At 39.0% G+C, this 23306-nt stretch overlaps 1 protein-coding gene across 1 annotated transcript in view; it reads left to right on the forward strand.

Moving 5' to 3' along the window:
* The first annotated feature begins 2126 nt into the window (after window positions 1–2126).
* Window positions 2127–23306, forward strand: part of Pld1 (phospholipase D1) — a 172791-nt gene continuing 151611 nt past the window's right edge. The window contains exon 1 of the mRNA XM_004633552.2: window positions 2127–2283. The gene's annotated coding sequence lies outside the window, so the exon portion shown is untranslated. The remainder of the gene's footprint in view (window positions 2284–23306) is intronic.

The raw sequence follows: 23306 nt of genomic DNA on the forward strand, positions 1-23306 counted from the left end.
GATTTTAGTTAATTAATTAATTAATTAATTAATTTTGCAGTACTGGGGATTGAACTCAGGACCCAGCGCTTGCCTAAGCTATCTCCCCAGGCCCTAGTAAATTTAATTTATGTGAGAAAAAGGAACTAACTTTGACAGAAAGATACAAAATCCAGGGAATAGAGGCTTTTAACACAATGATATAGACACAGTCCCACTAGTTGCTAGCTGAGTTGGAGATTTATTCATATTTCTTTAATTCCAAAGATCATGTTGAACTCAAGAATTTTTCTTGTAGTTGTTTTGACGAAAGAGAGATTAATATTATTTATCAAATGATTTCTTTAGATGGTGAATCTTTATATATGCATATAAACCAGATCCATATAAAAAAGATGGTTTTGAACTTAATTACTTTTCTCTTTTGTGGGGGCGGTTCCAGGAATTGAACTCAGGACCTCACATTTGCCAGGCAGACCCTGTGCCTCTGGGCTATATCTCCAGCCCCTACTTTTTATTTTCATGAACATTTTCATATCCTCTAGAAATATTCTACCTTTGCAGGGGAAACATTTTTAGTGAGTTTTAACCATATTTCACTTGTGTCTTAGTGTGTTCTTAGTTTATTGTCTCAGTTTTTCTTCTGTCATCCAAGTAGTAATATTTCTCTTGAAGTTTATTCTAAACCTCAGCCTTCTCTTAGTTTTACCAGCAGGTGGGGTACTGGCTCTTTTTAAAGTCAGACCATGAGGATTCTTTCCTCGCTGCTCTGTTTGTCACCTCCTACCTCCATTCCAATCTGTCCCTCCACACCTTCTTCTAAAGTGACCCTGGAAGAAACTGTTGAGCCCTGACCTGGAGTCTGGAGGGAGATGGGCATGGTGGGTGTTACGCGAAGCTATTCTCTGGGATTTTCCTGCCTAACATTGAACTGATATGCTAATGGTTCATGCTTTATAGATTTTTGAGTAACTTGAATTTTTACCAGAAATGCATGTAAATCTAGTTGGCAACAAGTAAATATGTTTTTTTTTATTGATATATTTGGTCCAATCTTATGATTCACAAGAAATAGTAAAGTAAGGAAACCTGAACCTTTATATTTAAACAGGTCTTATAAAACAAATAGACAACGTAGAAAGAAGTCATTTGAATTTAAACTGTTCTTCAAGCAGAAAATTGGGGTAAAATTGTATCTAATGTGAGCATATTATATTAAAAAGCCAAGAATGGATTCTTACTCAAGCATGAATTCTTATTCTTTCCTAAGCAGTTTTTTGGAACATTATTGATTATGCTTTAGGATTTAACTGCCTGAAGAAAACTGTCAATTTTACATTTTTTTTTAAGAAAGAAAACTACATTTAAATTCCTTACTTTGAAATTGTAGTACATGGTAATATTTTAGTATGATACTATTTCAGACGAGATCGGGTGCATTCAGGGTTGTATGGCCGTGGATGATACCATTTCAGGAGGCAACTAAAAGATCAATTTAAAATGATCTTTTTAAAAAAACTCATATAAATGGGTCCGAAATGTAAATGATGCAACAGTATTGTGATTTGCAAGATTTACAGATACCAACTCAGGATTAGACGTTGGATGACTCTTTTGTTAAATTTCCTTTTGAACATATAGCAATTTTTTGATTTCAGTGATTAATGAAGTTTTCAGATTATTTAATTTCATACAAATGCCTGAAAGCAGTGGTAGTTTGTGTGTTTGGTTCTCAGAAACAATCACTTTCTCTGTCTGTCTTATTCAGCATGAAATTATAGTGCTGTATGTTCCGTGACCCCCAACCCGGCTTGGGCAGCCATGTAAGAGTCATTTCATGACCCTGATAGAAGCTAACTGTATTCCCCTTGTTTAAAAGTGAATCAGTCACTTTTAAATACAGTGTTTGAGGGGTAAGAGGGGAGTGAGAGCCCTCTTTGTTTAAGTTTGTACTGTGGTTTTCTTGAACAGCAAGTTGGAAAATGAAGTCCAAACCCTTAGCTCCTTCTGCATGTGGGTTTTATTTCTCACTGTACTCTGTCTACTTAACATATGGGGAGTGGCTTCAAGTTCATTTCTGAAGCTTATAGGCTGAAGTGCTTTGTGGGCTTGGCTGACTGAAGTTGCCTTTGGGGAGGAGGCCAAAACTGAGCTGGGAGCAGGACCTGTTTATGCGGATTCTCAGGGTAATCAATCCCCAGCCCTCCCACCTGGACCTCAGCTGCTCTGGAGAAGTCTCATCGTAAGGATTCTTTCGTTGTTACCTCACTATGAAGCGACTGCTTTCACAGGGGCACCAGGTTAGTGCATACCATTTTGAACTTTCTATTGCATTTGTCAGGTTTTCTTTCTGTGCTCATGACAGGCAGAAGAGTGACTATCAGTTGCCGTGTTCTTTTAGAAGATAATGTGACTTTATTGGTCCCGTGGAGGTGGGGGGTTATGGCTTCTTTAATAATGTGTACATTGTTTATCAATAATGCAAGTGGGAGCCAGAAGGAAAAGACAGCCTTGTAGAACTCACAGTTCCCGAAGTTTGTATTTGTTTGTAAGCATTTTCAGTTCCTCTTTTGGAATTCCTTTCTTTGTATCCTCCCATTAAATCTTCTAGGTGTAACTATGATTTTATGCCTGATTGACTTTATTTTCTTGAACATTAAGCAGCAGCATGCTGCACCCCAGTTTGCCCTGTTCTGTTTGGCCAATTTTGCTCACTTGTCTGCTGTACGATGTCCCTCGGGCCTACTCCCTGTCCCTACAATGAATCAGATATCAATTTAATCTCCTAGAAAACAGGTATGTTTCTCAAATGTCTCATAAAATACCTGCATAACAATCCCTTTAGGCAGGGTATACAGGTGTGTTAAACAGAAAAAAAAAAAATCCATTGTTTTAGTATCATTATTTTGATTAGCAAAGGACTCCTCAGAATAGAGTATTCCATAAGAAAAAAGGACTGTACAAGTGGAGTGTGGCTTGTAAACATGGAAGCAGTGTTAAGAGTAATAAAGAAACTATGCCCATAAAATTAAATATTAAGAGAGTGTCTTCCTCAATTTTGCCTTTGTTAATTTACCACCATAATAATCCCATAAAGTTGTTCTGTAAGCGTGGTTCAGTTTGATGAAGTCTTAAAGTTTGCAACACTTTATGAAGTACAGTCTCTCATGTTTTAATGTTATGGTAAGCATGCTTTGGTTCCAGGATATGCTAGTGTTTGAGAATGTGCTAATATGCTTGTGCTTTGCTCTTTTATTTTTTTTTTCTTGTTCCCCCCATTGGGAAATAGTACAGTGCATCAGAAAGGGCCTGTTCTTTCTTGTTCTCCTAAGTTAAAAAAAAAAAAAATCTCTGATATCATATGCCAAGCTTTAAGAATCCCATTTCCTGTCTGTGCTGAGTCTGAAGTTGTAAAGTTATGACTGTGTGCTGTTTCAGGTTTATAGAATTTTACTGTATACCCCAAAGAGAACTGTACAGTTCTAGTATCACCACTGTTTCTGCACATTTTCTTTAATAGTGAATCCATTAGTCTATTTTGGTTTTCCAAAAAGTCCAAATATTGCTGGGTCCTTGCTATGCTTTAAATATAACCTATACACTATTACTGCATATATGTGTACTGTTATGTGATTATTAATTGTTGTATGCTATTAATTTAAATATTAAGGAGGATACTTGTTAACCTTGATTGCAACTGTCTGATGAGTTTAAAGAAAAATAGTAAGATGATTTGCCTACTGATTACTTGTTATTGTTGAATGGATGCAGCTAAAATCTTAAATAGCTCCTACAAATAGCTTCCACAGTTTCTGGATTCCTGGCAGCTTCATAGATTTTTCATCTAGACATGGTGGTAGTGAAACAGAATACCCCTGATAAAATCAGGGGAGCAAAAAATAGAATAAGAAACTCCCTAAGAAACAGATTTTAGGGGTTTTCCCAGAGATATACACATTAAAGTAAGTTTTCTCTGAACACGAGAACAAAAGGCTAAACAGAAACATATTCAAGATCTATAAACTTAAGATCAAATGTCCAAGACTGTTGAACATAATCTAAATACCTAGACTGTTCCCAGTTTAGGTTGGAGCACACTCAGCAGTTCTTGGCATCATCCTGATGAACTGGTTTAGCATCATTACATCTCTGTATTTTGGCTCAAATGAAGCAGAGATGGACATTTTGCCTATTCAGTATATCGCTGAATTTCAATCAGAGCTTTGGTTAGCTTTTATTCTATATGCTTTCTTGTTGGTATTCAAAGCACTCTGGATGCGCACAGATCTCGGGTGGCTTATGAACCTAACGCATCACCTGGAGGTATGATGCCAATTTTCTTTTAAAATGAATCTGAGTTTCAAAGTTAGAGACAGATCCTCAGGCGAACTATTTCCGCTTGCATTGGTCCATGCCAGAGCCACTGGGAAAAGTGAATGGCAGTGGAAGTTAAGGACTCTGGGGAAAGAAATGAGAGAGTGGGGGCAGCTGCGCTATGAGAGGCAGGTTTTCTGACTGCTGAACCTTGAACAGTTTTCCTCGATCAGCTGGTTTCAGCCACACCTAGCATCACTCCCATGTCTATTGTCTTGGAATTGTCATTGGTCATATGTAGCTTTGTCTTGCCAGCTGCATTCAGTGATTACAACAACCCTGCCTTTTCTATGCCCAACTCCACAGATTTTTTTTTTTTTTTTTTTTTTTTTTTTTTTTTTTTTTTTTTTTTGGTGGTACCAGGGATCAAACTCAGGACCTTGCACTTGCCAGGCAAGCATTTATTCTACTGAGCTATCTCCTCAGCCCCTCCACAATTCTTTTCTTTAACCCTGCTCACTCAAGGTGTTATGCTTATGTGTCAGAACATAGAGGATAGTGTGAGGTCATCCACCCTGGAAGTGCATTGTTTTAGAATTGACATAAATATTATCTTCCCAGAAGAATTGCAGAGACTGAGGTCCTATTACATTCTCGGTGCTCACATGACTACAGCCTCCTGAGTCCTTTGCTTTATTCTAAAGAACCCAATTTAAATATGATCAGTCAGGGCAGGAAGTGGAAATAGTAGTCACAGCAGAGTAGTAATGTAGTGGTCCTAACAGTAGTAGCCAGCACCCCAAAGGAACTTCCTAGTGAGCCACTGGTCTAAGCCTTTTATATAATCTGTACAACAACCTTAAGGAGTTGATTGCCTTTGTTCTCCCTCCTTGCATTTGAGGAGCCATCCCAGGAAGTTAAGCTGATCTGTATCAGGGCAGTTGGTACATCGTAGTAACACCATTGTACCTTAGATGGGTGCTGAGGTAGGGCACACGTGAAAGTTTTGCTTTTTAAGAAAATATAGTCCAATGTTCATTATTAATGAGAAGCAGCCCTGTAAATATTGGCCTCTGTGTTTTTCTTAGTAAAGGTCCTTCTGTTAACCCTCCGTCATCCAGTAAGGCATGTCTTTGTGTTCTGCACTGGGATGGGTGTGTGTGTGTGTGTGTGTGTGTGTGTGTGTGATGAACTTGTGTTGTGCTTTTCCACCTGTTCTGTCAGTGAATCCACTGGTCAGTCATGTGATGCTAGAGGTTGGCTATGGCCAGTAGATAAAACTGACTGTGACCAGCTCACATGGAGAATAAACTCACGGCATCATATATTGATTTATAATTACCGAAGCTAGTTTTGGCACTTTGATTTTCTTTTTTAAGGTTAGAATAATAAAATCACTAAAGCTAGGAGCTTGGACCTTCCAATTGTTTAGTTCTCATGTTCCCTCACTCCTGCCTAATATGACTCCCTGTGATAACCACAGCTCTGTTTTGTCAGTCCTTAAGGCTTTTTGAGGCTTAGCAGAACATGAGAAATATATTTTATTTAAAACATTTTAAATAAAAATTTAAAAACATTAATGTGGACTAGGACCGGGGTTCAATCTCCAGCATGCTGTGCTGGCCCCACCTCTGGGGTATGCTGAGATTAAGACTGGGCGTGGGTGTGGTGGTGTATGCCTGTAATCCCAGCACTTGGGAGACTGAAAACAGAAGGATCACTATGAGTCTGATCTCTGTAGTGAGACCATGTAGACTACTAAATATATAAAAAAAAATTAAAAATGTGAGTGGGAGTATTTTAGGGGGATTAATGGAAATATGTGTGTCACTTACTATAATAAATATGAAATATTAACATCCTATTTTTCCATAACATCACATAATTGTAGTTATGAAAAATTATAATAGAAGAAATAGTGATTATAAATATTTGAGTTAAAATGTTGACTATCTAACTACTGTATGTCACCTACTTGGATGTGTTCAAAATACACCAGTTAGTATGTGTCATGGGTAGAGAGACAACAGAAAGGGTGGTCACCTTAAAGCAGTGGCCACCAATCCCTGTTAGGAACTGGGCTGTGCGAGAGAAGGTGAGTGTTCAGTGAACAAGTGAAGCCTTATCTGTCTTTATAGCTGTTCCCCATCCTGTTAGATCCTGCTACTGTCAGATTAGTAGCAGGATTAAATTCTCCTAAGAGAGCAAACCTTATTGTGAACTGCCCATGTGAGGGATCTAGGTTGTGTGCTCCTTATAAGCATATAATACCTGTTGATGTCAGGTGGAGCGGAGGTGGTGATGATAGGTCTGGGGAGAAACTGCAAATTCATTCTCAAAACCTCCTTTATTATACTATAATAACATAGAAATAAAGGACATAATAAATATAATGCACTTGCATCATGCCAATACCATCCCCCCTCAGTTTTCTATTTCATGGAATAATTGTCTTCCACACTGTGGTCTCTGGAACCAGAAAGGTTGAGGACACTGTCTTAAAATAAATCTGGGTCAGTGACTTACTTCAAAGGTGAATTTTCTAGTGTTTTTTTTTTTTGTTCTTGCATATTTTGGCATATTAGTATTTTTATAAATAATTACTTTATATTCAGAAAAAAGAACATTACAAAGAAAAATATGAGAACAAAATATACCAAAATTTAACAAATTAACAAAGCATATAATCTATTTGAGACAGTAGATCAGAGAATGCTTTTAATTTCCTTGATTTTTTAAAAATTAAATTTCTGTTAATAAAACTTTATTGTCTTTATAATAATAATTAGAAGAGAGTAGGACTGATAGATTAGAGTTAAGATGTGATCAATCTTTATAAAGGACAGAATAATTTTACATTGGAGAATTATTTTGCTGTACTTGTAAGTCTGTAGAAAATTGTGTTTTAATTTTTCCACATCAGGCTTACCATTTAGGCGTAGATTTTAGCTGATCAATTAGAAGGTGGACAGTTGATTTTGTAAGACAAATGGAAAGCCACTCACTTAAGCACTTGGACTATTTATCCAAGAAGGACACTTGGGCAGATTTTTACTGGATGTAGATGACTTAATAACACTTGTTGGAAAGGGGTTGATGTGTAAGAACAAGTGAGCATGCTAAGACCATCCATAGAAGAGAGCATTTGGGTGCAGTAATGAAAAAGGAAGAAACTTTAGTTGATCCCTTCTCTCCCCTCCTAATTTTACAGATGAAATCAGTGGTGCTCGGAGTGATTGAGTCCCTGTGACCACAGGTTCTAGTGGATTTTAGTGGAGCCTTTTGGGGGTCCTTGGATGCTTCTGTTGCTGCTTTTTATAATATTCCCTTCTGTCCATTTAACACATCCTAGTAACAGTGAATGAAATTAGGGTTCTTTTTTGGTCCAGATTGGTGAAAATCATAAGATGACACCATGTACCACTTCCCTAAGGTTATTTGAGAAGCAGGCAGATGACTTATTCCAAGGTGAACCTCCCCAGCTCACAGCCCTAGCCCTTATTCTTGCCATTGTTTCAAGAACTCGTCCTTGGGCACTGGCTCATCTAACATACATCTGGCCTCCTTGTTTATTCTGGAAGACAGCAGCACACAGAGTGACTGGAGAACACTTGATACTGAACCCTGGGAGCTGTCTTTTAACTTCTTTATTGACATTGTACAATTTACAGTTTATAACGTTATCCCCTTTAAAGTATATGATTCAGTAGTGTTTAGTATATGTACCGAGTTTTATGATCAGTGCCGTAATCCATATTTTAAATGTTTTTATCGCTTTAGAAAGAACCTCCCTTCTCTTTGCTTTTGTCCCCCTAACTATAGGCAATCGCTAATCCACTTTCTCCCTATCTAGATCTCCCCATTCTGAATGTTTCATGTGAACGGAATATATAAATGTGAATCCTGGAAATTTAAATTTGATGGCCTGGTTGCTGCATGGGCCACTTTCTGTCTGTCTGTCTGTCTGTCTGTCTGTCTGTCTGTCTGTCTGTCTCTTTCTTCTTTTTGTCTTTTTCTTTTGTCTTTTTGAGATAGGGTCTTACTATGCAGTTTAGGCTGGTCTTCGGCTCACTTTTTTGCCAAGGCTGGTCTTGAACTCACAAAGATCCTCCTGCCTCAGCTTCCAGAGTGCTAGGATTATAGGTGTGTGCCACTATGCCAAGCTTGAAATAAGATTTTGTTTTTGTTTTTGTTTTTAGTACTGGGGATTGCACTCAGGATCTTGCACTTTCCAGGCAGTCACTAATGTTGCTGAGCTATCTATTTTTTAATAGTGTCCTGAAGGATGACATTAAAGACTAAATAAACCAGTCCTGCCTTCTGTTTTGTTGGCTGTCTTACTTTGTCTTCTAGCATTTCTAACTTTCTAACCTATTGAAAATATTTACAAACACAACATGAGGTGATTATGAACTATGATGCAAAATTTTTAGGTAGACTCTTACTTATTAGTTGTGACCTTGAGTGAGTTATTTGACTTCTCTGAGGCCCAATTTCCTTATCTTATAAAATGGGAGTCATAAATAATAATACTTATGTTAGAGGATTCTTGTCAGAATAAAATAAATAATATATGAAAGGCCCACTACAATGTCTGATACATTGTAAATGCTAAATGAATGTGAGTTATTTATTGAAAAATAAACTTAAATTTTATTTCATTTTTTATGAGTTTATGTCCTAAACATTTGAGGTACTTGCAAGAATATTTGTGTACTTACACACACACACACACAAACACACACACACACACACTTACGCACACCAATAAAGTAATAACATTAAAACCAGGAAACAGGGATGATAGTGTTCATAGAGTGTTAGAGGAAATAATAAGCAGTACTAATGATGGCTAACCCTTATATAGGAGGTTTTCAGTGGACATCATTTTGGTGTCCTTCCTCATGAGTTGAGTAATAAAGCTGTATCAGAAAGGGACAGATGGATACAAGCAAGTGAGAGCCTCAGGCTGGAAGGGACTGTCACTGGTTTCTAGGCTACTCTTGTACCATGATTGGAACTTGAAGTGTGAAGGTGACATCAGCATCTCCCACTGAGAGATAAATAGTGCAGCTACTATTTATTTATACTCTGAGTGCTTACCATGAGCTAACTGAACAAGAATGCAAACCGTGCTCAGAAGTATGCAATTAAGATATAGCACGGTCCACACAAGGCAGCCAGTTTCTTTGGTAGTAGTTCACTGCTATGAATATCCTCATACCTATTAAGCTGAAATGTATACTTTTTAAGGTGCCCCTGCTTCTTGATTCTCATAGTCCCTTCTGCATAAAGAAATGAATGCCTGACCAGACAGTCCCAGATGCTACAATTTTCATGGCCCATACCCTACCTCATTTTTTTCTTAAACATACAAAGTTGTGTTTATTATTCTTTAGGTGAAATATTCTAACCCACCATACCTGCTGCTTTTTTATTAGCATGAGCTTCCCGTTGAGATATGCCCAGTGAACTCCTAATTGGTCTTCAAGGTTCCTTTCCAACATACCTTTCTAGGGGCAACATTTTCCAGTCTCCAGGTCACATCCTTCCTCCTCTAGGTTCTTTCCACAACTTTGTTCATATTGTCACCCCCCCGGGCACTTTGTGCTCAAAACTTACCTCAGCACCTGACACGTGGGAACTGCTAAAGGTAGTGGAAGAGAGAATATCAATTACTTATTTGGATACCACACTATATCTAGTTTTAAAGAGACATCAGGTATGAGACATGTTTTTGGATACCAAATATCTAGGCAAAACTTGATTAAGTGAAAGTGGAAGCAAATAACAAAAAATAAATAAATGCAAAGAAAAATCTATGAATTTCCTAGCTCCCACAGCAGCGTCTTCTGGGGAAGAAGACCATGCGGTCTTCCACTTGGCTATTATACCTTTCATCTTCACTCGGTGAGAGTGTACATTAACATCCTGAAATAAGCAAGGTGCTTAGAAAGGCTATAGTTGGGTAAGGTCAATACTTACCACCTTTGCTCAGAGGCATTTAGATAAGTGATTGTAGCATTTTGACAAGGTGGCTGAAAACAAAGTTCACCGTAAACTCCTTGCCAGTGTTTGAGTAAAAGCTGATTAAAAGGTAGAGTCCAAAGTGGTGCATGTGTTTTAATCCCAGATTGTGGCAATTTTTCCATGGACTATGGAGAAACCCTTTGCTTTAAAGCATGGATAAAAGATTAAGAGCAAATTATGTTTCTGGGAAAGTAAACAAGTTTGTCTATCCCTAAGGGAAAGAATGTGGAGTCTGCTAGTAATTTTTGTGCCTCATAAAATCTACTCCACATCTTAAATGGATCAATTAAGGGCTCAACTAGTACTTTGTAGGTGGAGTGAGCCCAAGTGCTGGTGGTGTTGTCTGGGAGTCTCAGAATTCGGGATGCTCCTCCTCTGATTTTATTTTTGAGATTGCCCAGGCTGGCCTGCAGTGTGTGGCAATCCTGACAGATGTCCTACTCTGATAGCTAGGTTTCACACACGTCCTTTCCCTGTGGTTCTGAGGGAATGGCACCTGCTGGCCAGTCTTCTCCATATACTTGAGTCTTTGTCGTCTGCGTGAGGATGTTACACCAGCAGACACCTCCATATGTCAGTCTCCTCCTTCCTTGTTTGCTGCTTTTGTGCTGCTATGGGGTCCCCAGATGTCTGTTACAGGTCTGAAGGTAGAAGAGTCAGGTGTGGAATCCTACACCTGAGGGAGACACAAGGGCGGATGTTCCAAATCCAAGAAGGAAGCTCCCCTAGAGAGCGCCCACATAGAGCAGCGGGGGTACTGCTGATCACCTCCTGCTTTGGGGACACTTCATTTCCTAAGGCCTTTCCATTGTTGAATGGCTAAGTATGTTAGAAAGTTCTCCATCATTCTGAAATGACACGGGCTTCAGAAATACATCACTGTGTTCTGGTTTTATCCCCTGGAGCCACAGAGGAAATACTTCTTCCACCATAAGTCTTGGGGTATTTGGAAAGCCTCTCAGTTTTGCTCAGCTAAAGAACCCCTGATTATTCAACCATTTTTCATGATATCATGATTTTCAGACTCCTCACTATTTTGGACCCTATTCTCTGACTATCTATGAGTTGCCAAGATACTTTCTGTTCTTTTGTCATTTGACTGGGTACAGTGGTACAACTGCAGCCTGAGCTAGCAGGTTGGCACTGTCAGCTGATTCCCAAGCAGACTGATTTCAAATAGCAAGGTTCGTACTCCTATTGTATCCCCTTGATTTGAAGATACCATTAATGGCAAGATTCACCATCAACTAAAATTTAGCATTTTAGGGGAAAGGATATGGGTTGGGGAGCTAGCTCAGTGGCTTAAGTGCCTGCCTAGCAAGTGCAAGGTCCTGAGTTTCGATCCCCAGCACAAAACATTAAAAAGGGGAGAATATAGGGTAAGGAAAACCCCCATCACATTAAACGTAGATGTAGAACACCAGTGATACCAATATCGGGAAACTTAAAATCTGTGTGTCCTGAAGGATGGGTGATAGAAAATACCCCTTGCAACACAAAAACTATGATATCCCTATTTTCCTGGTGAGGAGACCAAGCTTTTAACAAGTCAAGTAACTTGGCACAATCCCTGCACAGCAGAGCTGCCCCAGGCCCACCTATCTGCGCAGTGTCATTCTGTCCTTCCTGCTCCCTCCCAAGTAACACGGCTTCCTAGGATTTCTCTCCAGAGCAGCAAACGCCTGCCTTTACCTGTGTGTAGACTGAAATCCAGATGTCCACGTTTATTCTGTGCAGTTTGGGTTCTTTTGTCTGGCAGTGAACCTCATGTGTGTTCCCTTCTCCATATTTTAAAATGTGATCGTCAAGTCAGAAAGTATCACTGTACATTGAAGACAGCGGCATGCAACGTAACAGCCACTGCTGAATACCTATCATCTTAGCTTTTAATTGTGTATCATTTCTACTGTCTTATCTATTGTTTTCTTAGTCTCTTTATGTTAAAAGAAGTATTCATGTTTTCTGAAAATGGTGTATCTGTTAACAATGCCACAGAAGCAAGGCGGCTTAGTACAACTGTTATCAGATTGTAATACGATTCATGAGAAAACTCACGCATGTAATTCTTGCCAGCGCATTCTGGGACCTGCAGGCTCCCTGGCCAGCACTCTTCCCTCATTAGTCTGTGCTTCTCAGCCGCAGTGGCCTGTGGACTTGCCTTTGAGTCAGGCTTCTTGGGCCAGACTTCCCTACACTTTGCCCTGCTTGCCGCTTGTCCTTCGGCTTAAGCATGCTCATCTCCTTCCTGTGTGGTATTGTGAAATGCTGCATTACTTGATCCAGTTTATAGATAATCTTTAAATCCTGAGGATGATATTTCCCCACAGGGATGATTTGTGACAGTAGCAGTAACACAATGAGAGTGTCGAGAATTAAAAGCAGCTCTTGTAGATCCATGGTAGCGGAGGGAAGGCCATTTAGCGAACTTTCTAGGAGACACCTAGGTGATTAACTAGTGCAGGTGATTTAACTGTTCCAGCTCCTTTTAGGTGAACTCAGGAAAAGAGTCTGCAGGAAGCAGTAGCTTTAAGCATTAGCTAGAAGCTTTAAGGAAAACAACCACCTAGTAGATTTCAAATGGCAAATAATAATAATAATAATAATAATAATAATAATAATAATACTGAAAAAGACAAGAACTTCTACTCCTATGGTTTGTCATTCTCTTAGCTGCAAATAGTAGATCTATAACTAAGAAGAAATGTGATTTATGTTATTACTTAAAATAGGAATAAAGAAAAACAATACGTATTCTTCTTACCTGAGGGCCGGGGAGATGGCTCAGTAGAATAAGTGCTTCCCTGGCAAGCTCAAAGGCGTGAGTTCAATCCCCAGTTCCGTCAAAAAAAAAAAAAAAAAAAATAGTGTCTTCTTACCTTATGCTAATATTTCCTTTTATTCATGTACATGACTTTTATAGATGGAGTTTTCAGGTTTTATGATACTGCTTAAACCGTGTAAGACATACTGAGCAAAATGAATGCCATCGGTTGCTTTCCTCTGGCTCATTGTCCAACATGACTCAGATTTTTAAAAAATAATGTTATTGGTACATTTTTACCTACCTGGCTGATCACATTCATCATAGAGAATTTGTACCTTACACAATGTGTCTTAACTGTTTTTCCCCCATTTCCTTCCCTGCCCTTTGATTCTTCTTCTCCTTTACCTTCATAGAGCTTTGTTTCTATTATTTTCCTTCCATTTAAAAAAAAAATCTCTGTTTCCTTCCTTCCCTTTCCCTCCCCACTTTCTTATTCCCCTTTTCACTTGAGCATCTTCTTCTTAGTTCTCAATATCTGTCCTCCAATGTGGTCCTTCCTTTCCCTTTGGGGTTCTCATACAAGAGAAATGATGTGATACTTAAACATATGTTTTTTCTCTTAAAATTATATTCTCAAGATGCTTCCATTTACCTAAAAATGTCCCAAGTTTATTCTCCATTATGGAACAGTAGTCCTTCCGCTGCATGTAAAAACCACACTTTCTTTATCTATTCATCCATTGTTGGGTATGTGGGCTATTTGCAACATATAGGTATTAAGAATTGTGTTGCTATAAACATGGATGTTCATGTGTCTCTGTAGTCCGATGCTTTCAATTCCTTTTTTTTTTTTTTTTTTAATGTATTTTGCGTAGGCTCTCACTGTGCAGCTCAGACTCTTAGTGCTCCTCCTGTTTTCAGCCTCCTGCCTGGTTGGTGGCTGGCTCCTTGCCCAGGGGTGGGGTGGGGGCAGCCTAGTCCTGCAGTCCTGCAGGGCATGTGGTGCTGGGGATGGAACTCTGTTCCCTGTCCTTGCCTAAGCAGGCACTTAGTCCACTGAGCTATCTCACTGGCCCCTTTTAATTCCTTTGAGAAGATACCTAGAAGGGGAATAGCTGGGTCAAATGGAATGTCTTGTTTATTGTTTTGAGGAATCTCTGTACTGATATCCATAGTGGTTGCACCAGTTTGCAATCCTATCAGCATTGGAGAATGGTTCCTTTCCACACAGCCCTTTCCACACAGCCCTACCAGCATTTTTTATTCGCTGATTTCTTGATGATAGTCACTACTAGTAGAGTGAGATGGATTCTCAGTGCTGTTTTAATTTGCATTTCTTAAATAACTAGTGATGGCAAATTTGTTTTTATATATTTATTTGCTGTTCATATTTCTATTTCTGAGAGGTGTCTATTCATTTTAAGTGCTCATTTTTGGACTGAGTCAGTCTTTAAATGGGGTGGGGAGATGTCTGATTTTTTTGAGGTTTTTTTTTTTTTTTTTTTTTGACAGGGTCTCACTATATAGATCAGGCTGACCTTGAACTCATTATGTATCCCAGGCTGGTCTCGGACTCATAGTGAGCCTCTTGCCTCAATCTCCTGAGTGTTAGTATTGGACACCACCATGCTGGCTTTTTTCATTCTTTTATATATTATGGGTATTAGTCCTTTGATGAGGAATACCTGGTAATTTTTTTTCCATTCTGTGGGCTGTTGCTTCACTCTCTTGGTGTTTTCTTTTTTTGTGCAAAAGCTTTTTAATATAATGAAGTCATAGTGTTGGTTGCTTGTGATATTTCCTGGGCAATTAGGGTTTTGTTCATGAAGGCTTTGCCTACACCTAAGTCTTTAAAAGTTGTACCTATTCTCTCTTCCAGCAGATTGTTTCTGATTGAATATTCGTATCTTTTGACCTATATGAATTTCAGGTTAGTAAATGGTGAGAGATTTGGGTCTAGATTTTATATTTGGCATATGGAAAGCTAGTTTTCCCAGGACATTTATTGAAGAGGCTGTCCTTCTTCCAGGGAAGCTATTTGGCCCCTGTGTCAAAGACACAGTAAATGAGTGTGTTTGGAATTATTTCTCTATCTTTTACTCTGTCCCATTGATCCTTGGGTCTGGTTTTTCCTAGTACTATTCTATTTTTATCATGGTAGCTTTGCAGTGTAATTTCAAGTTGGAGATTATGGTGTACCCTGCCTTGCCTTTGTTGTTTAGAATGGTTTTTGCTATTCTAGTTCCATTCTGGTTTGATATGAATTTTATGATTATTTTCTCTAGTTCTGTGAAGTATGCTATTGGTACTTTGACCAGGGTTGTATTAAATCTGTATAACAGTTTTGGTAGTATGGCCATTTTCACTATATTAGTTCTGCTTATCCAAGAAACAAAGAATGTCTTTCTATCCTCTGTGTCCTGTTTGGTCTCTTTATTTGAAGTAATGTAGTTTTCACTGTAAATGTCTTTTACTTCCTTTGCTAGATAGATTCCAAAGTAGTTCATTTTTTCTTGATGCTTTTATGATATGTGTTGTTTCCCTAATTTCTCCCTCAGTGGGTTAGTTATTTGTGTATAGGAATACTGTTGATTTTTGAATGCTGTATCCTGCTGAACTACCAAATTTTGTTATTAAATCGGAGTCTTTTAGTGCAGTTTTTCTTCAGTGCAGGTATCTTCTATGTAGACTATCATATCATCCACACATAATGTTAATTTAAAATTGTTTCTTTCCTATCATACTTTCATTTTTTTTTCTTTCTCTTATCTAATTGCTTGGGTTAATGTCAGAACTGTATTTAGTAGGAGCTGTGATAGTGAACACCTATGTCTTGCTCCTGGTTTTAGAGTGAAATCTTTCAGTTTTTGGCCATTGAATATGATTTTGGAGATTTGATTGCTATAGATGGATTTTATTGTATTGAGATAAAGACTTTCTATTCCAATTTCTATAGGGTCTTTATCATGAATGTGTTGGACTTTGTCAAATGCTTTTCCTGCATGTATTGAGAAGGTCATGTGGTTTTGTCTTTAGTTCTGTTAATGTCTTGTATTGCATTTATTGACTTATATATGTTGAGCTATATCTGCACCGTTGGGATGAATCCTGCTTGGTCATGGAATATAATCTTTTTGATGACTTGCTTCAGTTTTGTTGGTCAGTATCTTACTGAGGATTTTTTAATTTTATTCATTAAAAAGATTGTCCTGTAGTTCTCTTTCTCTCTCTCTCTTTTGAAGTTCCAGGGATTGAACTTGGGACCTTGCATTTGCCAGACAAGCACTTATGCCACTGAGCTATCTCCTTGACCCAGGGTAATGCTTCTAGAAATAGCTTTTTCAGTATTACTTTTCTTTCAACTTCATTGAAGAATTTGAGGAGTAGTAGAATTATAGCTTCTGTACATTTCTTGTAGAATTTAGCAGTGAATCCATTAGAATCTAGCCTTATCTTTGTTGATAATTTTCTATTTACTTTAATTTCATTGATTATTTGATTTAGAATTTTTATATCTTTATTTATATTTGGTAATTCATAAACATATCTAGGAATCTGTTCTTTTTTCTGAATTATTCAGCTTATTTGAGTACAGATTTTTAAAGTAGGTAATGGTGATCTTCTGAATTTCAACAGCATCTGTTGTGATTCTTCCCCTTCATTCCTAATTGCATGGGTTACAAGGATTACAATTATGAGAGCTAAATTTGTAAAGGATTTTTTTTAGGTCCTTTGTGGTATTCTCCGATTGTTCAGTGCTTCCAATTTATATTATTCTTCGTTGCACTGTGTAGCAGCTTTTACATTGAGTTTTCCTGCTCTCTTGCTGTTTTTTAAGAAGTTTTTCATTTTGTGATCACTAACTATAATGCTCTATTAGATGTGATGCTTTTTTCCCCTCTTGTCCTGGGGATCAAACTCAGGACCTTGCACTTGCCAGGCAGGCACTTAGGCTGCTAAGCTCTATCCCCGGCCCTACATACGCTTTTGACAAAATGTTTAAGCTTCTAGACATCTATTTACATCTGTCTGATGGCATTCAGTTCTTTTCTTTGTTGGGCATTCATGCTTTGCCTAAGCACCTCTGATTTTTTACAATTTGTGTCTACTCTCAACTGACTAAACATTTTCTTCATCATGGTCCTCGTCTCTCTAGTTACCTGTGTGGTTATTTTTGTTTTGATTCTGTCTAGGGACTTATTCATCTGATTAGTTATGTCCGCTGCTATCATTTTGTAAGATTTGGCTAGGAGGTTGTTGATTTCTTCCAGCTCAATGCCTTCTGGGGTTGTTTTGGGTGAATTGGGTGTGTTGGGCCACATGTTCTCTCTCTCTCTCTCTCTCTCTCTCTCTCTCTCTCTCTCCTTTCCATGCTGAGAATTGCAAGTTGCTTATGATAGGTAGTTTTATTGCTATTATCAAGACTTCTTTAGGTAATGACTACTTTTCAGCACTGTCTTCTAGACATACCTAGCTTTTGGGTTTTTCATGTGTCCTAGGATCCTACCTCTTCTGTTTATTAGGGATGAAATGTTTCAGCCTGTTGACCCTACCATTGTGCTCTTGGGGCTTTAGTATTATTTATGGCCCCTAGACAATGTAGATATTGCCATACAAGGAAGCTTAGTTGATCTCAACAGCAATGTCACCTTGGCTAACTTAATACAATTAGTAATAATTATAGTATCAAGCACAAAGTAGAATATGACAACTGTAACAACTAATAATTTGTCATGTTTAACCATAGGCACAAAATTTATAGTTATATAACAAGATCTAAGACAAATCAGAAAATTAAATGCTGTAAATGACCCTTGATATGGCAATTTACCCTCCTCCACCATGAAGAAGCATTCAGCTGCAGTAAGATAGGGCTATCCCCCTGTGGATTCATAAGGGTAGATGGAATATGTATAATAGCAGGAAGAAAAAAGAACAAAACAAAGAGATCATGAAAAGTAAAGCAATAGTAGATGTGATGTAAGTGGTAAGCTTGACATAGAAGGTCTTGTAAAGGAGAATGGGGATATTAGTGGTATAACAGTAGCAGAGATGGCCACCTAGGGGAAGGATAAATAGGAGTGGAGATTAAAGTAAAGAAAAAGAAAATAAGAAAAAGTACTAAGAGAACAAGCTGAAAGAAAGTGAGAAAAGAAGGGGAGAAAGCAAAAGGAGGGTCTATTCAAACAAATCAACGTAATATTGAAAGAGGAGAACAAGAAGATGAGTGGTAAAACTTCAAATTCCACCAAAAGGAAAAAAAATAGTGAAAAGTAAAAATGTGCCCATAATGAGGAATAAAACTAAAAAGAGAGAAAAAGATTATTCTGTATTTTCAGAGGAGTGTTTTCTTTCAGTTGAGTAGTGCTTAACCTTATAAGTCACATTCCACTTTGCCCTTCTTTATGGTCTGGGTTTATGTGCAGGTTGCTTGGTTCAGGGGCCTCTCTCCCCAGCTGCTGTTTGTGGCAGCTGTTCCAGCTGGGTAACCAGACCAGGGAAGGTATGGGGCTTTGTTTCTGGGGATCCTTTTGTGGATGCCTTCTTGTTGGGGATCAGTGTAGGTGACTCAATGTCTTTTCTGGTATTGTGGGAATAGGCTCCTGATATGAGGAGGTTCCTAGTGCCTCTCAGACCTGTGAACACTTAGAGGAGAAACCATTCTGACCAAGGGTAGATGTCTACAAGGCCAGTGAAGGTGCAGAATAGTGGGCGGTGTCTCATGGGTGTCCAGAGTGCAGGGTAAAATAGTCAGCCATTAACCCTTGCTGTTAATCAGAAAAGACTGCTTGTTGTGTTGGGAGCACCTGTGTCTGGGGCTGGGGCTGAATGAGGGTGGGAACTCTGCTGTTCCCAGGGTGCTCAGAGCATCCCATGTAAACCCCAGCTGCCTGGGGACTGGTGTCAGACAGAGACTCTGAAGTCTAGAATCGGAGCAGGACAGTGAGAGCTCGGTGTAGGTTCAAGTGAGCCCAGGTTACATTTGGTTCCTTGTGTTTGTGCGAGTGATCTCTGAAAATGCAAATTAGAAAGCAGACTTTCGTTTTGTTATCAGTGCAACTATTTTGCTTGGACACCTGGAAGTGAGTGAAATGAAAGGACAGGCATGATCAGTTTTTTATTCAGATAAATCCCATTTTGAACATGGCCTTGCCTTTCATTTTTGGCATCTACTTTTTAAACCGGTTCCTGACTTTACCATGAATTAAATTGTTTTTCCAATAGAGAATGAAAAACTTACTTCCGGCTCCTTATCTACTGATCACCAGCACAAACACGTGTGCCTTTTGGGAGCTGGGTAGTTCTGCTTTTTATCCATCTTTTGTACCTTTCTTTGGAACTTCGCTTACAAAGGAAATGATCATGGACCCAGACTTTCTTTATCAAATTGTTTTCCTCATTGAAACTTACATGCCTTTTTTTTACATCTAACAGTAATTCTCTTTGTGATACATACTTTTGTAAGTTATACCAGTTTGGGGAAAACTTCTTCAATGTGACTTTCATGTCTGTGAGAACATAATTATCTCACTGAGCAGTCTTTAAACAGAGGAAATAAAAGTGATATTCAGTGTAGACATTGACAAATTGTTTTATTTAAATATTTCAACAATGTCTTTTGCCCCTTATCTCTTCGGGTATCAGTAGCAATTTGTCTTGTTTTGTTACAGGAAGTGTACAAAGGATTTTCGTTGCTGGTTATTTTTCTGTAGGATTAAGAAAAATCACCTGGTCTTCTCTAAATATTAACCTATGCTTATTGATTTTTATAACTGTGCTTATTTTTTAAGAAACCTCTTTACTGGGATTTAATTCACGAATCAGAAGAGAGCACTTACAGTGTACAATGGAATGTGTTTTAATGTATTGACAGGTTGATGTGTGCATATTTTTTCAAGCCCCTCCTTCTCTTCTTTGATTACTCTGTGGGCGTAAGCCCCACACCCTTACTTTGTGGCTCTTTATTAACTTCATATCAGTGCCACTTTAATGATGAGTTAATAGTAAATCAGCTGTGTTTGTGTATTATTAAGCCTGGACTTTAAAAAATTACCTTTGTAATTCTTTCCTCTCTAGAGACTCTCAGTCCACACACATCCACATTAGCGTGTCTTCCTTAAATATTGTGCTGTTACTCAAAGGTGACCAAGCTGAACTCTGATGAAGGCATTACTTTACACAGCTGAAGCTCACCCGGAAGTCCTTGTTCCACGTAGAGTGACCTTGTGGGAAGAGAGAGCTGTGTTTTAGTTAGCAGAGGATCTTTTTGTCTGTGTGAATATACACCATTGTTCAGCTGAGTAAATAAAAAAAAAAAATAGCCAACTGATAGTGATGTTTATTGTCCTACATTTTGGGCAACTAAACTTATTTTTAGTCAAAAGATTTTTAGTTCTAGGTTCCCAGCATCAATACTACCTTTTGGAGAAAGGCATTAGGTATAAAGTCTAAATGCTTTAATAGTGCTTGCCTTGCACCTATCCCCAGAAACACTATGTTTTTTTTCTATTTCCTAAAACTTGCTCTGGTTATAAAGGTAAACTATAGCTGTCATGCAGAAGAGATATTTAGCATTTGGCAGCACTTATTAATTGACTGAATACAGAGAATTAGGGAAAGAGCATAACTAAGAATGAATCCCAAGGTTCTAGGCTATGCAGATGGGTAGATGACATTTCTGATTTATTTGCGAAGAAAACATAAGAAGACAGGATGGCTTGTGTTTAGAAGATGATGAAATCTCTTTTGAGCACACTGAGATCATCTGTGGTATCACCCAGGGGGCAAGTTCATCAGCGGTGGGCATTCGGCTCTGAAGCTCAGGAAAGAAAACAGAGTTGGAAAGAGTTACTGAGAGCCCAGTAGACACCGAGGTAGCCACATAGTGACAACCTCTGTTTCCAGGAAGCAACTAGTTTTCTACGGTTATGGAGTTCAAGTGGAAAGAAATACTGTCCATGTCTGGATCACCTGGGACTAGCAGCAAGTCATGGAAACACTGTCACATGTTTTAACTATAAAGTAGAAGTGCATAGTGAGAAAGAATGACCCCAGCATCCCAAAGGCTATTAGAATGTGAATATTAACATGGCTTCAAAAGAAAAGCTCTATTTCTACCACCAGAAAGGGATGGGAAAAACTGGATGTGTGGGAACCCAGAAGCCAACGCAGGAGACTCTGGAAATGATAGAGCTAAGGCTTGTGGGACCCAAAGGCTAAGTGAGAAGCATAAGGAAGGGATCTGTAGATGGATTTCACAGTAGGGAGGTGGGTACGGACTTCCGTGAAAGACACTTGGAGGGTGCAGATGGGGGCTGATTACAAAGCGCTGAAGAATAAGTAGAAAGATCAAGTAGGTAATTCTCTTAGAAAGTGGACTCTAAAAGGGAGTGAAAGAAACAAGCTGGAAAGCCTCCTAGGTGCCTTTCTCCAGCCACGTGTAGAAGACTTGAGTAGAGACCGAGAGGACAGATGGTAGCGTGGGGCCAAGATTGATTTTTTTCTGGATGACTGCAGCAGAAGAATGCAAGTGGTGGCTTGGGGCAAGAGAGAAGTTAGACTGATAGACGGCTCACTCTCCGCCAGATGAACAGGAGTGTGAGGCCCAGGAGCCACTGATGGGGAGTTAGCAACTTGTCAGCGATACAGTTGTTGCTGTACTTCCTAAATATGTTGCTGGCACAGTGGGCCCACCAGGGAGGATGGTGATTTCCTGGTTTTAGTAGGGCAAATTATGACCATTTTGTTATAAGTTCTGCATTTGGGGTTGAGTTCTGCAGGCTGGGGGAGGCATAACATGTCACAACTGCTCTTGTTCATCTGTTACACCTGAGGAAAGTGTAGACATGAGATCTCTTGTCTTGACTGTATTTTTGCCTTTTCTTGTTTTACCTCTTCAGTTAAAACTAACCAGTATCCATTTATGTTCATTCTAATATATAAGCTTTTTTTAGACAGGAGGCAGGAAGACTGGTTTCCAGACACCAGGTTTTAATGAAGATGATTTATAGGAAATCGTACACAGTGGGGAATAGCTTCTCACCAGAGAGCTAGTGAAAGTAGCAAATGCAGAGAAAGCTGCTAACATGAAGGGTCACACTTTGAGACGCAGGTCTGGTAGTTGCAAACTGTCACCTTGGTTATTTTTAGTCATTACTTCTTCAGATGAAAAGAGGGTTAAAATCTGTTTTCTCTGTAGGATTGTTAAGGAAGTTAAATTAGATGTGTACATAAAATACACTTTGTAATCTAGAAAGCATTATGCATATGTTCTCTGTTGTGCCCATACTCTCAGCTCTTCTGTATCTTATTAATAACCATTTATTCCTTGAGCTGGTCACCGGGACTTACTGTCCTTTCGACCCTCAAGGCTGTCACAGGAGAGAGATGTGCAAAGAGTATCTCAGAGCCTCAGTGTCATGCATACGAGCACCATTTCTTGAGCAAGGACAAAACTAGATCTCTCCCAGGGAGCCACCTGTCCCCACCCACTGAGCGGACCTGGCAGCAGCTCAGACCAAAGCAGTTCATCCTGCCCATCTGGTTGCTTTTCTAACACTGTGGATATGGCTCAAAGTTGCATTATATGGGAAGACTCTGTCATGAAACAGACATGCATGGACAAGCAGGGTGCAGCGAGGCCGAGTGCTAGATTTGTCTCTGCTTTCTCTGTGTGACTCTGGGCATCTGTGTTCACCGAGAATTGAAGAGTTTGAGGAAATGAATGCCCAGGTCACCATGTATACAGATGTTACTACTGACCATGGATGAATCTATCAGTTTTCTCAGTCTAAAGATTGTTCCTTACTGTATCTACCACCAAGTGGATATGCCACCACCCACCGATCATATAATTCTCTTTCCTCATTTAATTCATTTCTTCTCAGTGTGAGTGATAGACACTGGGCAGACAAGACTTGCTTTCCTTCAGACATGGCAAAGAGCTTGAAGCCTGTGCAGTGTAGGTGAGAAGACCTGGAATGTTTGCTCAGGCATAGAGAAGAAAACAGGTTGTGATCACCTGGCAACCTCTGCCTGGGGGAGCCTGGACATAGGTGCTACTCACAGTCATCCTGGGTTCCCAGGGAGCTCAGTAAAAGAGCCATGAACGAGCAATTTCAATTTGACAAATTGAAACTCAGTGCCACTGCCATTGAGCTATATTCTCCACCCCCAAAGTTTTAATTGGCTAGTTTTAAAAATTATTCTTCAGCAAAAA

Source organism: Octodon degus, unplaced genomic scaffold, assembly GCF_000260255.1.
Source record: "Octodon degus isolate 3935 unplaced genomic scaffold, OctDeg1.0 scaffold00055, whole genome shotgun sequence".
Lineage (NCBI taxonomy): Eukaryota > Metazoa > Chordata > Mammalia > Rodentia > Octodontidae > Octodon > Octodon degus.